Source organism: Oryctolagus cuniculus, chromosome 15 (genome assembly GCF_051225735.1).
Source record: "Oryctolagus cuniculus isolate XC-2025 breed Fujian yellow rabbit chromosome 15, ASM5122573v1, whole genome shotgun sequence".
NCBI classification, from domain to species: Eukaryota; Metazoa; Chordata; class Mammalia; order Lagomorpha; family Leporidae; genus Oryctolagus; species Oryctolagus cuniculus.
This window is the reverse complement of record NC_142881.1, coordinates 34,568,090-34,582,210: the sequence shown is the minus strand read 5'-3', so window position 1 is coordinate 34,582,210 and position 14,121 is coordinate 34,568,090.

Genomic DNA, 14,121 nt, shown 5'->3' with positions numbered 1-14,121 from the left:
ATTGAATAGGAAAGGAGGATATGAAACTTTTACTGTTCACAGATTACATTATCTTATTTAAAGAAACCCCAAAGTCTCCATCCAAAAACCATTAGAACTAAAACACATACTTTCTTTTTTTCTTTTTTTATTTAATAAATGTGAATTTACAAAGTGTCAGGATCTCCCCCTCCAGGAACTGGCCAGGTTGCCACAAAGGAAGAGTCGAGGAGACTGAGGAAGATCAAGCTAAACACACTTTATTGATACTCTAGGCGGCTAGGAGGAGAGATCGCTCAAGCCTACTCCTGCGGGCACTAGGCACTACGGATCAGGAGCTTCTCCCTGCGGGCACTAGGCACTACAGACCAGGAGCTTCTCCCCGTGGGCACTAGGCACTAAGGACCAGGGAGAGAGGCTGAGCGACCTCTGGTTTACAGCATCTGAGGGTCCCCTTATATACAGTTTCTAGAGGCTAGACCCGCCCACATTCCTACCTCCCAGGGTCCCCTAGTCATGGCAATGACAGTTTGTGGTTTGTGGTTAGGACTTCTAGTTAGGCTGTCCCTTTTCAAATCTTACCAGCTAGCGTGGTTACCTTTCTACTTTTCTTTCAAGCTGCGCTACTGCACAGTTACTTTCTTTCAAACGGCGCTACAGTTACTTTCTCCATGAATGGTTCCCTAACAGTCCTTCCTTTTCTTTAAATGGGCTCATAGCCCTGCAAAGCCCGTTGAGCCACTGGGCCAGGGGGATGAACGTTCTTGAGCTAATCCCGAATTGATTTCCAGGTTTGGGGTCTCTTTTTTCTTCTTCTTCTATTTCTGGTGGGCTGGGTTCCTTTCGGAGGGCTAGGTATCCCTTCATGAAATTCCGTCCAATTGAGAAGAGGTGCTGTAAGATAGGCAAGCATACAAGAACCATACAAAATATTGCTCCTATTTTAAACCATTTCCATTTATTTTTACAAAATGTTTGTGAAACATTTCATATCCTGCCTGCCAAAAACAATGTGTTGACTGATTATTACTTGGAGGTCTGCATCTGATATATAATAAGGGATAGAGTCCCTATGGGCTCAGATCCTGACCTTGGTTCACAGGTAAATGGCACATTAGGAATATCAGGGTATGTATAGGCTGGTGGGTTTTCTCCTAAGCCTAACACTTTTTCTGTTTTTATACTTGGCAATATAATTAAGATGATAATTTTCATTATCAGTCCATAAGCTCTGAGGATAGGTAGTTCAAATCTTTCCCACAATCTCATTAAGTTGCCTCATATTTTAAATCATTTAAGCATTTCCTTACCTTCAATTAACTTACCTTTATCTGGGTCCCATCTCCATTTGCTGCTGCTGTTGCCATTTCTGGAGTTCTTTAGTCCTGGCTCTGGAATATGAAATCCCTAATTCTTTCTGTAAAAAGCACAACTGACAGTGGTATCTACATTTCTTACAAACACATGAGTTCTTTTGACAGGATAATTGCAATTGATATTCCATTAGTGCCTAATCAGAAATTCCCAAGTCTTGAGGTCCTGGGGCTGGAACCATCCTAACATGTCTTTGGGGCAAGCTAATAATCCCCTTTTCAGGTGTGTCAATCACTACTGCTCCTTCTCCTTTCCAAAGGATGGTAGTGGGCTCTTTCCAGTCTTTACTGTTTGGTAATCTAAAAAATCAAGAGCTTTTCTCTTTAAATTTCTGGAGTTGGAGCATTTGCTCTAGTTCTTGCCATCTCTGATGGATATATCTTTCAGTAGGAGTATAGCCCCCTATTCCTCCCCTTTTCTTTTGATTAAGGGCGATAAGAGCCGATTGTAGCCGCTTCAACGGTTTGAACTACATCAGAAAATTTATCCATTTCTTGTTTTAAGGATTGATTAGCTCTCTCAACCATTCCCTGCAACTGTGGATTATAGGGTGTGCCTGTGGTATGATCAATATTTAAATATTGGCACAGTCCCATGACCCTTTCTGCTGTGAAGTTAGGGCCATAATCTGTATGGAGTGTTTGGATATGAAATAGGTTCTGAAATTCTAATATTCCCCATACTGTTTCCTGAGCAGTTTCCTTAGGAATTAGCTTAGCCCATAGAAGGCCAATAGATGTCTCAACAGCTACCAGAATTAGCCGGGCCTCATAGTGGGTCACATCCATTTGCCACAGTCCTGGTCCTGATCTACTAATATGAGGAGTAGTTCCTCCTTTACGCACACACTTAGGGAAATTCTTTATTATTTGTTCTGCTACAATTCTTGGTAAGCTGAATTGTTGCCTCAAGTATGACACATCACTATGCCATTTAGCATGATCATCTGTGGCTGTCTCAATATGTTCTAGAAAAAAGATGTTTGGTGCCTTACTTATGTCATGGAGGACAGGCATTAAAATTAACTGAGCTATTAGTTGTCCTGTTTTTACATATACTATTTTTTGGGATAGGTTGACCAATCTTATCTTTAAAGGATTTTGATCTCCTGGGCTGATGAAACCTCCAACTACCCTTACTTTGGCCTCAATCATCTCTGATGTTTCTGTTATCCACCCCCACTGTCCTGGGATTATGGTAATTTGTGTTTGTAGGTTAAGGGTCTCTATTAACTTTGGCATAAGTACCAGATCTTTTGGGGCACTTATGGAGTATCCAATCTGTTCTGGTTCTTTTTCCTTAATGTGACCACCTTGTACTACCAGGTTTATTTGAGTTGTATTTATTTGTGAAACTAATTTGTCAATATTTTCATTGCCTGGGATTCCCTTATGTCCAGGAACCCAATGGATGTAAATTTCTTCTTTACTTTCTATAGCTTCTAATATGGTTCTAAGCAAGGATTCTTCAATATTTACAGGTAGGGGTCTGGCCTCAATTGATGTATATACATATTGGGAATCCGTAACTATATTCATTATCAGGGGTCCTTCTTGAAGGGCTAGTAGCATGGCTCTTTTTTCTAATTCTTGATTACTTCCCTCATTCTCCTTAACTAGTTTAACTCCATCTGATCTCCAAAAGCTATATCTTCCTTGCCCCTGTTTGCTTCCTCCATCAACATAGTAAGTAGGTCCTGGCACGGGATGACCTTGAAGACTGCTTAGCTCCCTTCTAAGCATTAAACGCACATGGATATATTCATCTGTGGTACCCAATGCAAGTAGGGGTCTTCCTGAATCATAACATCTAAATCCTCTTTTTTATAAGTAACCTATATATAGGGCATATATATATGCCCTATTCATATAATACATTCTTGTCTGATTTTATGTAGACATTTTAGGGCTCTAGTTAGAGGAGATGCTGCCAATACCTTTGGAAATTCCTGTCTACCTACCCAAAGGATATCAGATCCTTGGTGCACTTTATAATTTGTGGTGTTACCTCCCATCATAACGGTACAGTAAACTTCCTTGCTGGGGTCCCAGTAGCTTAAAGGTTTGTGTTCTTGTAATAGCCTCCTTATAGTCCATGACATCTGTTTTGCTTCAGGGGTCCATTCCCTGATGCTATTTAACTCTTGGTTTCCATTCATCATAAGAGTAAAAGATTTTGTCTTAATTCTGGGAACATCTTGGGTCATCCAATTAAGGAGTCCTACTAACTTTTGTAGCTCATTTAGGGTGGGTTTCTCTGGAAGTTCTGGCAACTCTAGTTTTTGCAATGTCCATTTATCCGGGTATAACAAGTACCCCATCCATGAATAAGGATATTTCTTGTAATTTCTCATTTGGGGTCTCGAATCCCTTTTCTAGAAGCATTTTTCAAAGTTTTTCTATGATCAGTTTCTGTTGTTTTGGAGAATGATCGGACCCAATATATATATCATCCATATATTGATAAAGATCTACTTCTGGGTGTTGTTGTCTCCAGGGCTCTAGTATGTCCCTTAGTGTACTTTGGTAAATCAAGGGACTTAATATGAAACCTTGTGGGAGGCAATTCCAAACATACCTATGGCCTGGACCTTGATTATTAACCTCTGGGATGGTAAAGGCAGTGTACTGCCTGAAGTCCTTATCCAGAGGGATGGTAAAATAAGCATCCCCTATATCCAAAACAGTAACCTGGTTTCTTCTTCGTAATCCTCCAGGGTGTGGAAGACCTAATTGAACTTCTCTTCCCTTATATACTAACTTATTAACTTCTCTAAAGTCTATAAACATTCACCATTTACCTGATTTTTTTTTCCTTATCACAAATATTGGGGTGATCCAAGGATTATCTGAGCTTGCTGGACATATCTTCCCTTCCTCTAGTAGTCTTTTTGTTATTTCCTTAATTCCTTCTCATTTTCTTTGGTTAAAGGCCATTGGGGAATCAAGGGACCTTTATTAGGATCTTTCATTTTTATCTTTATTAGGGTAATTTGGATAGAGAGTTGTGCCATAATTAGGGCTACCCCCAACTTTGTTAAGATATCCCTTCTGAATATATTGATGGGAATATCTGGGGATATTAGAATGCATGTCTTTGTCTTCCTTCCTTTTTTATCTTTCAGTGTAACCTGTGATATTTTTTGTAATTTAGAGCACCCTGCCACCCCTTCTATATCTTGCCATCCTTTTGTTATCCCTACTTATATTCCTTTAGCCTCTTGTTCCCTCATTATGGTTAAATCAGCCCTTGTGTCTAACATCCCTATTATATCTTTTCCCCCTGGGTTTACCTTTTTTTTGTATTTTTTTAACTTTTATTTAATGAATATAAATTTCCAAAGTACGACTTATGGATTACAATGCCTTCCCCCCCATACCGTCCCTCCCGCCCACAACCCTCCCCTTTCCCACTCCCTCTCCCCTTCCATTCACATCAAGATTCATTTTTGATTATCTTAATATACAGAAGATCACCTTAGTATACATTAAGTAAGGATTTCAACAGTTTGCTCCCACACAGAAACATAAAGTGAAAAATAATAGATGATTTTTTAAATGATGATGAAATCAGATCAGACCTATTGTCATGTTTAATCCCAGTGAGAGTCAAGTTGGGAATTGATAATTTCTTTTTTTTTTTACAGAAGATCAGTTTAGTATGCATTAAGTAAAGATTTCAACAGTTTGCACCCACATAGAAACACAAAGTGAAACATATTGTTTGAGTACTCGTTATAGCATTAAATCTCAATGTACAGCACATTAAGGACAGAGATCCTACATGAGGAGTAAGTGCACAGTGACTCCTGTTGTTGACTTTACCAATTGACACTCCTGTCTATGGCATCAGTAATCTCCCCATGCTCCAGACATGAGTTTCCAAGGCTATGGAAGCCCTCTGAGTTCTCTGACTCTTATCTTGTTTAGACAAGGTCATAGTCAAAGTGGAGGTTCTCTCCTCCCTTCAGAGAAAGGTACCTCCTTCTTTGAAGACCTGTTCTTTCCACTGGGATCTCACTCACAGAAATCTTTTGCCAGAGTGTCTTGGCTTTCCATGCCTGAAATACTTTCATGGGCTTTTCAGCCAGATTGGAATGCCTTTAGGGCTGATTCTGAGGCCAGAGTGCTATTTAGGACATCTGCCATTCTATGAGTCTGCTGAGTATCTCACTTCCCATGTTGGATCACTCTCCCCTTTATTTATTCCATCGGTTAGTGTTAGCAGGTACTAGACTTGTTTATGTGCTCCCTTTGACTCTTAGTCCTTTCATTATGATCAATTGTGAACTGAAATTGATCACCTGGAATAGTGAGATGGCATTGGTACATGCCACCTTGATGGGATTGAATTGGAATCCCCTGGTATGTTTCTAACTCTACCATTTGGGGCAAGTCAGCTTGAGCATGTCCCAAATTATACATCTCTTCCCTCTCTTATTCCCACTCTTATGTTTAACAGGGACCAATTTCAGTTAATTTTCAACACATAAGAATAACTGTGTATTAATTACAGAATTAAACCAGTCATATTGAGTAGAACAGACAAAAAAACTACTAAGAGGGATAATGTATTAAGTTGTTAATTAAGAGTCAGCGCTATGCTGATCAAGTCACCATTTCCCATAGTGTCCATTTCACGTCAACAGGTTCCCCTTTTGGTGTTCAGTCAGTTGTCACCGATCAGGGAGAACATGTGGTATTTGTCCCTTTGGGACTGGCTTATTTCACTCAGCATGATGTGTTCCAGATTCCTCCATTTTGTTGCAAATGACTGGATTTCATTGTTTCTTACTGCGGTATAGTATTCTAAAGAGTACCTATCCCATAATTTCTTTATCCAGTCTACCGTTGATGGGCATTTAGGTTGGTTCCAGGTCTTAGCTATTGTGAATTGAGCTGCAATAAACATTGGGGTGCAGACCGCTTTTTTGTTTGCCAATTTAATTTCCTTTGGGTAAATTCCAAGGAGTGGGATGGCTGGGTCGAACGGTAGGGTTATCTTCAGGTTTCTGAGGAATCTCCAGACTGACTTCCATAGTGGCTTGACCAGTTTGCATTCCCACCAACAGTGGGTTAGTGTCCCTTTTTCCCCACATCCTCGCCAGCATCTGTTGTTGGTAGATTTCTGTATGTGAGCCATTCTAACCGGGGTGAGGTGAAACCTCATTGTGGTTTTGATTTGCATTTCCCTGATTGCTAGTGACCTTGAACATTTTTTCATGTGCCTGTTGGCCATTTGGATTTCCTCTTTTGAAAAATGTCTACTGAGGTCCTTGGCCCATCTCTTAAGTGGTATGTTTGTTTTGTTTTTGTGGAGTTTCTTGATCTCTTTGTAGATTCTGGTTATTAACCCTTTACCTGTTGCATAGTTTGCAAATATTTTTCCCATTCTGTCAGTTGCCTCTTCACTTTCCTGACTGTTTCTTTTGCAGTACAGAAACTTCTCAATTTGATGCAATCCCAATAGTTGATTTTGGCTTTGACTGCCTGTGCCTCCCGGGTCTTTTCCAGAAACTCTTTGCCTGTGCCAATATCTTGAAGGGTTTCTCCAATGTTCTCTGGTAACTTGATGGTGTCAGGTCGTAGATTTAGGTCTTTAATCCATGTTGAGTGGATTTTTGTGTAAGGTGAAAGGTAGGGGTCTTGCTTCATGATTCTGCAAGTGGAAATCCAATTTTCCCAGCACCATTTATTGAATAGACTGTCCTTGCTCCAGGGATTGGTTTTAGATCCTTGATCAAATATAAGTTGGCTGTAGATGTTTGGGTTGATTTCTGATGTTTCAATTCTGTTCCATATGTCTATCCATCTGTTTCTGTACCAGTACCATGCTGTTTTGATTACAACTGCCCTGTAGTATGTCCTGACATCTGGTATTGTGATGCCTCCAGCTTTGTTTTTGTTGTACAAGATTGCTTTAGCTATTCGAGGTCTCTTGTGCCTCCATATAAATTTCAGCACCATTTTTTCCAGCTCTGAGAAGAAGGTCTTCGGTATCTTGATTGGTATTGCATTGAATCTATAAATTGCTATTGGGAGAATGGACATTTTGATGATGTTGATTCTTCCAATCCATGAGCATGGAAGATTTTTCCATTTCTTGGTATCCTCTTCTATTTCTTTCTTTAAGGTTTTGTAATTTTCATCGTAGAGATCTTTAACGTCCTTGGTTAAGTTTATTCCAAGGTATTTGATTGTTTTTGTAGCTATTGTGAATGGGATTGATCTTAGCAGTTCTTCCTCAGCCATGGCATTGTCTGTGTATACAAAGGCTGTTGATTTTTTTGCATTGATTTTATACCCTGCTACTTTGCCAAAATCTTCTCTGAGTTCCAATAGTCTCTTAGTAGAGTTCTTTGGGTCCCCTAAATAAAGAATCATGTCATCTGCAAAGAGGGATAGTTTGAGTTCTTCCTTCCCAATTTGTATCCCTTTAATTTCTTTTTCTTGCCTGATAGCTGTGGCTAGAACCTCCAGAACTATATTGAATAGCAGTGGTGAGAGTGGGCATCCCTGTCTGGTACCAGATCTCAGTGGAAATGCTTCCAACATTTCCCCATTCAATAGGATGTTGGCTGTGGGTTTTTCATAGATTGCTTTGATTGTATTGAGGAATGTTCCTTCCATATCCAGTTTGCTTAGAGTTTTCATCATGAACGGGTGTTGTATTTTATCAAATACTTTCTTGGCATCTATTGAGATAATCATATGGTTTTTCTTCTGCAGTCGGTTAATGTGGTGTATCACATTGCACACATTAAACCATCCCTGCATACCAGGGATAAATCCCACTTGGTCTGGGTGGATGATCTTTCTGATGTGTTGTTGAATTCTATTGGCCAGAATTTTATTGAGGATTTTTGCATCTATGTTCATCAGGGATTTTGGTCTGTAATTCTCTTTCAATGCTGCATCTTTTTCCGGCTTAGGAATTAAGGTGATGCTGGCTTCATAGAAAGAATTTGGGAGAATTCCCTCTTCTTCGATTGTTCTGAATAGTTTGAGAAGAATTGGAGTTAGTTCTTCTTTAAATGTCTGGTAGAATTCAGCAGTGAATCCATCTGGTGTTGGGCTTTTCTTTGTTGGAAGGGCCTTTATTACTGTTTCAATTTCTGTCTCAATTATGGTTCTGTTTAGGTTTTCGATGTCTTCCTGGTTCAATTTAGGTAGCTTGCATGTGTCCAGGAATCTATCCATTTCTCACAGGTTTCCCTGTTTGCTGGCATACAAGTCCTTGTAGTAATTTCTGATGATTCTTTTTATTTCTGTAGTGTCTGTTGTTACATTTCCTTTTTCATCACTGATTTTATTGATTTGGGTCTTTTCTCTTCTTTTTTTAGTTAGTTGGGCCAATGGGGTGTTAATTTTGTTTATTTTTTCAAAAAAAAAATCCTCCTCGTTTGGCTGATTTTTTGTAATGTTTTTCTTGATTCAATCCTGTTGATTTCTTCTCTGATTTTAATTATTTCTCTTCTCCTACTAGATTTGGGTCTGGTTTGCTGTAGGTTTTCCAGATCCTTGAGGTGAATTGAAAGCTCATCTATTTGGTGCCTTTCCAGTTTCTTGATGTAGGCACCTATTGATATAAACTTTCCTCTTAACACTGCTTTTGCTGCGTCCCATAAGTTTTGGTATGTTGTGCTGTTATCCTCATTTACTTCCAGAAAATTTTTGATTTCTCTTTTAATTTCTTCTATGACCCATTGTTCATTCAGGAGCATGTTGTTCAATCTCCATGTGTTTGCGTATGCTCTAGGGATTCCCAGGTTGCTAATTTCCACCTTCATTCCACTTTGGTCTGAGAAGCTGCATGGTATGATTCTAATTCTTTTGAATTTGCTGAGACTTGCTTTATGACCTAGTATGTGGCCAATCCTAGAAAAGGTTCCATGTACTGCTGAGAAGAATATAAAATCTTTAGCTGTAGGATTGAAAGTTCTGTATATATCTGTTAGATCCATTTGGGCTATAGTGTCGTTTAAATCTACTGTATCCTTGTTGATCTTCTGTCCTATTGATCTGTCTATTTCTGAGAGTGGAGTATTGAAGTCCCCCAGTACTATTGTATTGGGGTCTAAGTCTCCCTTTAAGTCCGTTAATAAATCTTTTAGATAAACTGGTGCCCTGTAATTAGGTGCATATACATTGATAATTGTTATATCTTCTTGTTGTATTGATCCCTTAATCATGATATAGTGTCCCTCTTTGTCTCTCTTAACAGTTTTTGTGGTAAAGTTTATGTTGTCCGATATTAAGATGGCTACGCCCACTCTTTTTTCAATTCTGTTGGCATGGTATATCTTTTTCCAGCCTTTCACTTTCAGTCTGTATGGATCTTTGTTGGAAAGATGTGTTTCTTGTAAGCAGCAAATAGATGGGTTTTGTTCCTTAACCCAATCAGCCAATCGGTGTCTTTTAACTGGACAGTTCAGGCCATTCACATTCAATGTGACTAATGATAAGTGGTAACTTTGCCCTGCCATTTCCCAAAGATAAGTTCTAATATATGCTTTGAATTCCCTGTGATCTTTTGCTGTGAGCTTTCCTTCCTTGGTTTCCTTCCTTTACCTTCTTTCATATTGATGACCGTATTTCTGTGTTTCTGTGTGTAACACATCTGTAAGCATCTCTTGCAGGGCTGGATGAGTGGCAACAATTTCTTTCAATTTCTGTTTGCTATGAAAAGTCTTTATTTCACCTTCATTCACAAATGATAGCTTTGCAGGATATAATATTCTGGGCTGGCAGTTTTTCCCTCTTAGTACCTGGGCTATATCTCGCCATTCCCTCCTAGCCTGTAGTGTTTCTGATGAGAAGTCTGCTGTGAGTCTGATTGGAGATCCTCTGAGAGTAATCTGACGTTTCTCTCTTGCACATTTTAGCATCTTTTCTTTATGTTTCACTGTGGAGAGTTTAATTACAATGTGTCGTGGTGAGGATCTCTTTTGGTCGTGTTTATTAGGGGTTCTGTGAGCTTCCTGTACCAGGAGTTCTCTGTCCTTCTCCAAACCTGGGAAATTTTCTGCTAATATCTCACTAAAAAGGCCTTCTAATCCTTTTTCCCTCTCCATGCCTTCAGGAACTCCTAGAACCCGAATGTTGGGTTTTTTAATAGTATCCTGAAGATTCCCGAGAATATGTTTTAGATTTCTAATTTCCTCTTCTTTTCTTTGGTTTGACTGTATCCTTTCCTGTTCTCTGTCTTCTAAGTCCGATATTCTCTCTTCTGCTTCACCCATTCTGTTTGTAAGGCTTTCTATTGTGTTTTTCATTTGATCTATTGAATTCTTCACTTCAGTCACTATCACAGTTTCCTGTTGTACTAGTTGTTTCGTTTCATTTTGATTCCTCCTTAATATTTCATTTTCACGCGAGAGATTTTCTATCTTGTCCATTAAGGATTTCTGTAGTTCAAGAATTTGTTTTTGAGAACTTCTTAATGTTCTTATCAATTTTTTGAGATATGCTTCTTGCATTTCTTCTATGTCATCATCTGCATAATCTTGAATTGGGGTGTCTTTTTCATTTGAGGGCGTCATAGTGACTTCCTTGTTTTTATTACCTCGGTTTTTGTGTTTGTTATTTGGCATATTGGAGATATTTGGTTTCTTCACTGTGGTGCTTTTTCTTGTTATACTATGACTCTAGATTAAGTGGACTATCTGTTTTTGATGGAGCCTTAGAGGCTTCAGATGGGTGTGGCCTGAGAGCTCTGTTTGGTGTGCCAAAGGTGACACTCCCAGGTTAGGCGTGGTAAATCTCTCTCTCTCTCTCTTTCATTTTTTTTTTGATTCAAAAGGGAAGTAATTCCGCACAGATGAACGAAGTTGGAGGTAGTTAGCAGGCAAATGATATACCCACAGGAGCCAGAGATTGGAAGCTCTTTCCCAAGGACCACACAGGGAATCTGTTCTGCCCTCAGGGTGGTCTCAGATTCTCCTTCATTCTCCCACTGGGTTGCCAAAGTTACGGAATTGTAGCGTCTCTGGAGAGTGCTCACGTGAATTCCGTGAGTTCTCTCCCCCACCGTCTCTTTTTTCACAGTCTCAGTTCAGTAGCACCACAAATTTACTAGGTTCTAATCTCCTGTTAATTCATCCCGCCCAGAGTCAGGTTTTTCTGCTAGGCTCAGGACCGGTGCAGACCTGAGGTCGCTCTGCTTATGACGTATGTCCAAGATGGTGCCTGCACTTTGTCTTGCTCGCCCTTGAGAGGTGAGCGGAGAGAGAGAAACCCGTGTCCGTACCAGTCACCTTTTTTCTCTCTCTCTCTCTCTCTCTCTCTCTTCCAGTTAGCCTGGTGAACTTCCCCCCCCGGGGGGTCGTTCCCTCTAGTCTCCTCTCTCTGCTTGCCTGCTGGTGTCTCGGGCTATTGAGGTTTGGCTCACCTCGCATTCCAGTGCTGGTGTGTTGAGTCTGCCGCTGGTGTCCCGAACTGTGGGCTCCCACGCTCTCCACGCAGGTCCGCTGTGAATCATGCGTTCCGGAAGAGTTTCTTCTGCTGTTTCCTCCCCTACTCTTCCTTGAACCTGCAGTATCTCCACTTTTATTAAACTATCTCTCCCCGGACTATCAGTGTGCTCCCTTCCTATTCCGCCATCTTGCCTCCTCCCCTGGGTTTACCTTTAAAGTAGGTCTTTGTCTTAATTCTATTTTGGTAGTTTCGGGTAGATCCCTGTCACAGGGGCTTCTGTCTGTGTTTCCCCTAGGGGCGGGGCAGACAGCAGGATAAATGACTGGATATTCTAGGCAGACGCCATCATGGTCTGGGGGGCATTGCCCCCCACTTTCCCGTTTTTTGGCTGTCTACATACTTTTGCCATATGTCTGGTTCTCCCACAATTATAGCATTTAGCAGAGTTTTTTCTCCATGCCTACAATTTCTTGCCATATGCCCCTTTTTTCCACACCTGTAACAATTTCCCTGAAAACTTGATCCTTGCTGTCTATCTCCAGCCTTTAAGGCCTCTGCCAGCATGGCCATCTTATAGGCAGTGGATCCAAATTCTCTACAGGCATACATTTTTTCTTCTAAAGAATCTCCTGGTCTTAAATTTCTAAGCAACTTTTTACATTCTTCACTAGCATTTTGAATGCTCATGGTGTCCTTTAAATATGTTCTCAAATCCTCTCTAGATGTTTCCATATCAATCTGAGTAAATAGTCAATTAATAATCTCAGGGTAGGGTTCTTTGGGCCCTTGTCTGATGCTGACTGCTTTAGGGGCCCCACTGATAGTTCTCTGGCAATCTTGAAGTACCTCAAGAACCCATGTTCTATAGAGGGTTATGACATCAGCAAATCTAGGGCCAGCTGCTTCTTCTGGTGATAATCCAATTCCCCTAATCTGATCTGATGTTAATGGCACTGGTCCAGCCACGTTGGCTGGGGGAGGGTATGCATCTCATCCCATGCTATTGCCTTCTCTTTTATCTTGTCTATGACTAGCTGTTTCTCTGCTGCAAAGCCAGGAGTTACATTTAGTAGCATATTGATGTCTACTGATGTAAAGTTTATTGAAATTACTCCAAAATAAATGATGGTAGCTGAGTGCGTGAGACCATGTTCCTGAACTTGTTTAAGCCAAACTGCTATTAGTCCAGGTCCCACAGACTCATATTCTTGTCTACCAAGTCTTAACATTATCAGGTAAGCTGACTGCTCTTTTGCTTTTTCTTCCTTACTTAACTCCCTGGGAATAACTTGAGGTTTTTCCTACATTCTGTTATGGCATCATAGAGCTTACAGGCATCTCCTGATTTTTTTGGATTTAATCCCTTGCCACAACAAATTAACACCTTAAGGGTCTGTACTGCACATTTATAATCTTTCCCTGTTGTGGCACCTACTCCTCTTTGTAGAAATTCCTCCAGGAGGTTTTCTACTTCTTCCAAGGTCCGCAGATCTTGGAGGTCCCATCCTGTATAAGCTGTATAAGCCCATTTTACATTTCCTGGTGAATAGCACTTCACTTTCTTGCCTATTGGTGCCTGGTCTGGAAGGAACTTCACCTTCTCTATACTCACTAGTGCCTGCTTATATTCTTTTGACTGGGACACCCCACCCATCGTGGTCTCTTTCAACCACCACTACTCACACTTTTGATGATTCCTCAAGGGCTCATCTCCTCACCATCCGACTTCAAGTCCCTGTTCGGGCGCCAGCTGTCAGGATCTCCCAATGGGAGCTGGCCAGGTTGCCTCAAAGGAAGAGTTGAGGGGACTGAGGAAAGTCAAGCTAAACACCCTTTATTGGTACTCTAGGCAACTAGGAGGAGAGATCGCTCAAGCCAACTCCTGCGGGCACTAGGCGCTATGGACCAGGGAGAGAGGCTGAGCGACCTCTGGTTTATAGCACCTGAGGGTCCCCTTATATACAGTTTCTAGAGGCTAGACCCACCCACATTCCTACCTCCCAGGGTCCCCCTGTAGTCATGGCAATGACAGTTTTTGGTTTATGGTTAGGACTTCTAGTTAGGCTGTCCCTTTTCAAATCTTCCCAGCTAGCGTGGTTACCTTTCTACTTTTCTTTCAAGCTGCGCTACTGTGCAGTTACTTTCTTTCAAACGGCACTACAGTTACTTTCTTTCAAACGGCGCTATAGTTACTTTCTCCATGAATAGTTCCCTAACACAAAGTACAACTTTTGCATTGTTGCAGCTTTTTCCCCCATAACCTCCCTCCCATCCACAACCATCCCATCTCCAAATCCCTCTCCCATCCCATTCTTCATCAAGATTCATTTTCAATTATCTTTATATACAGAAA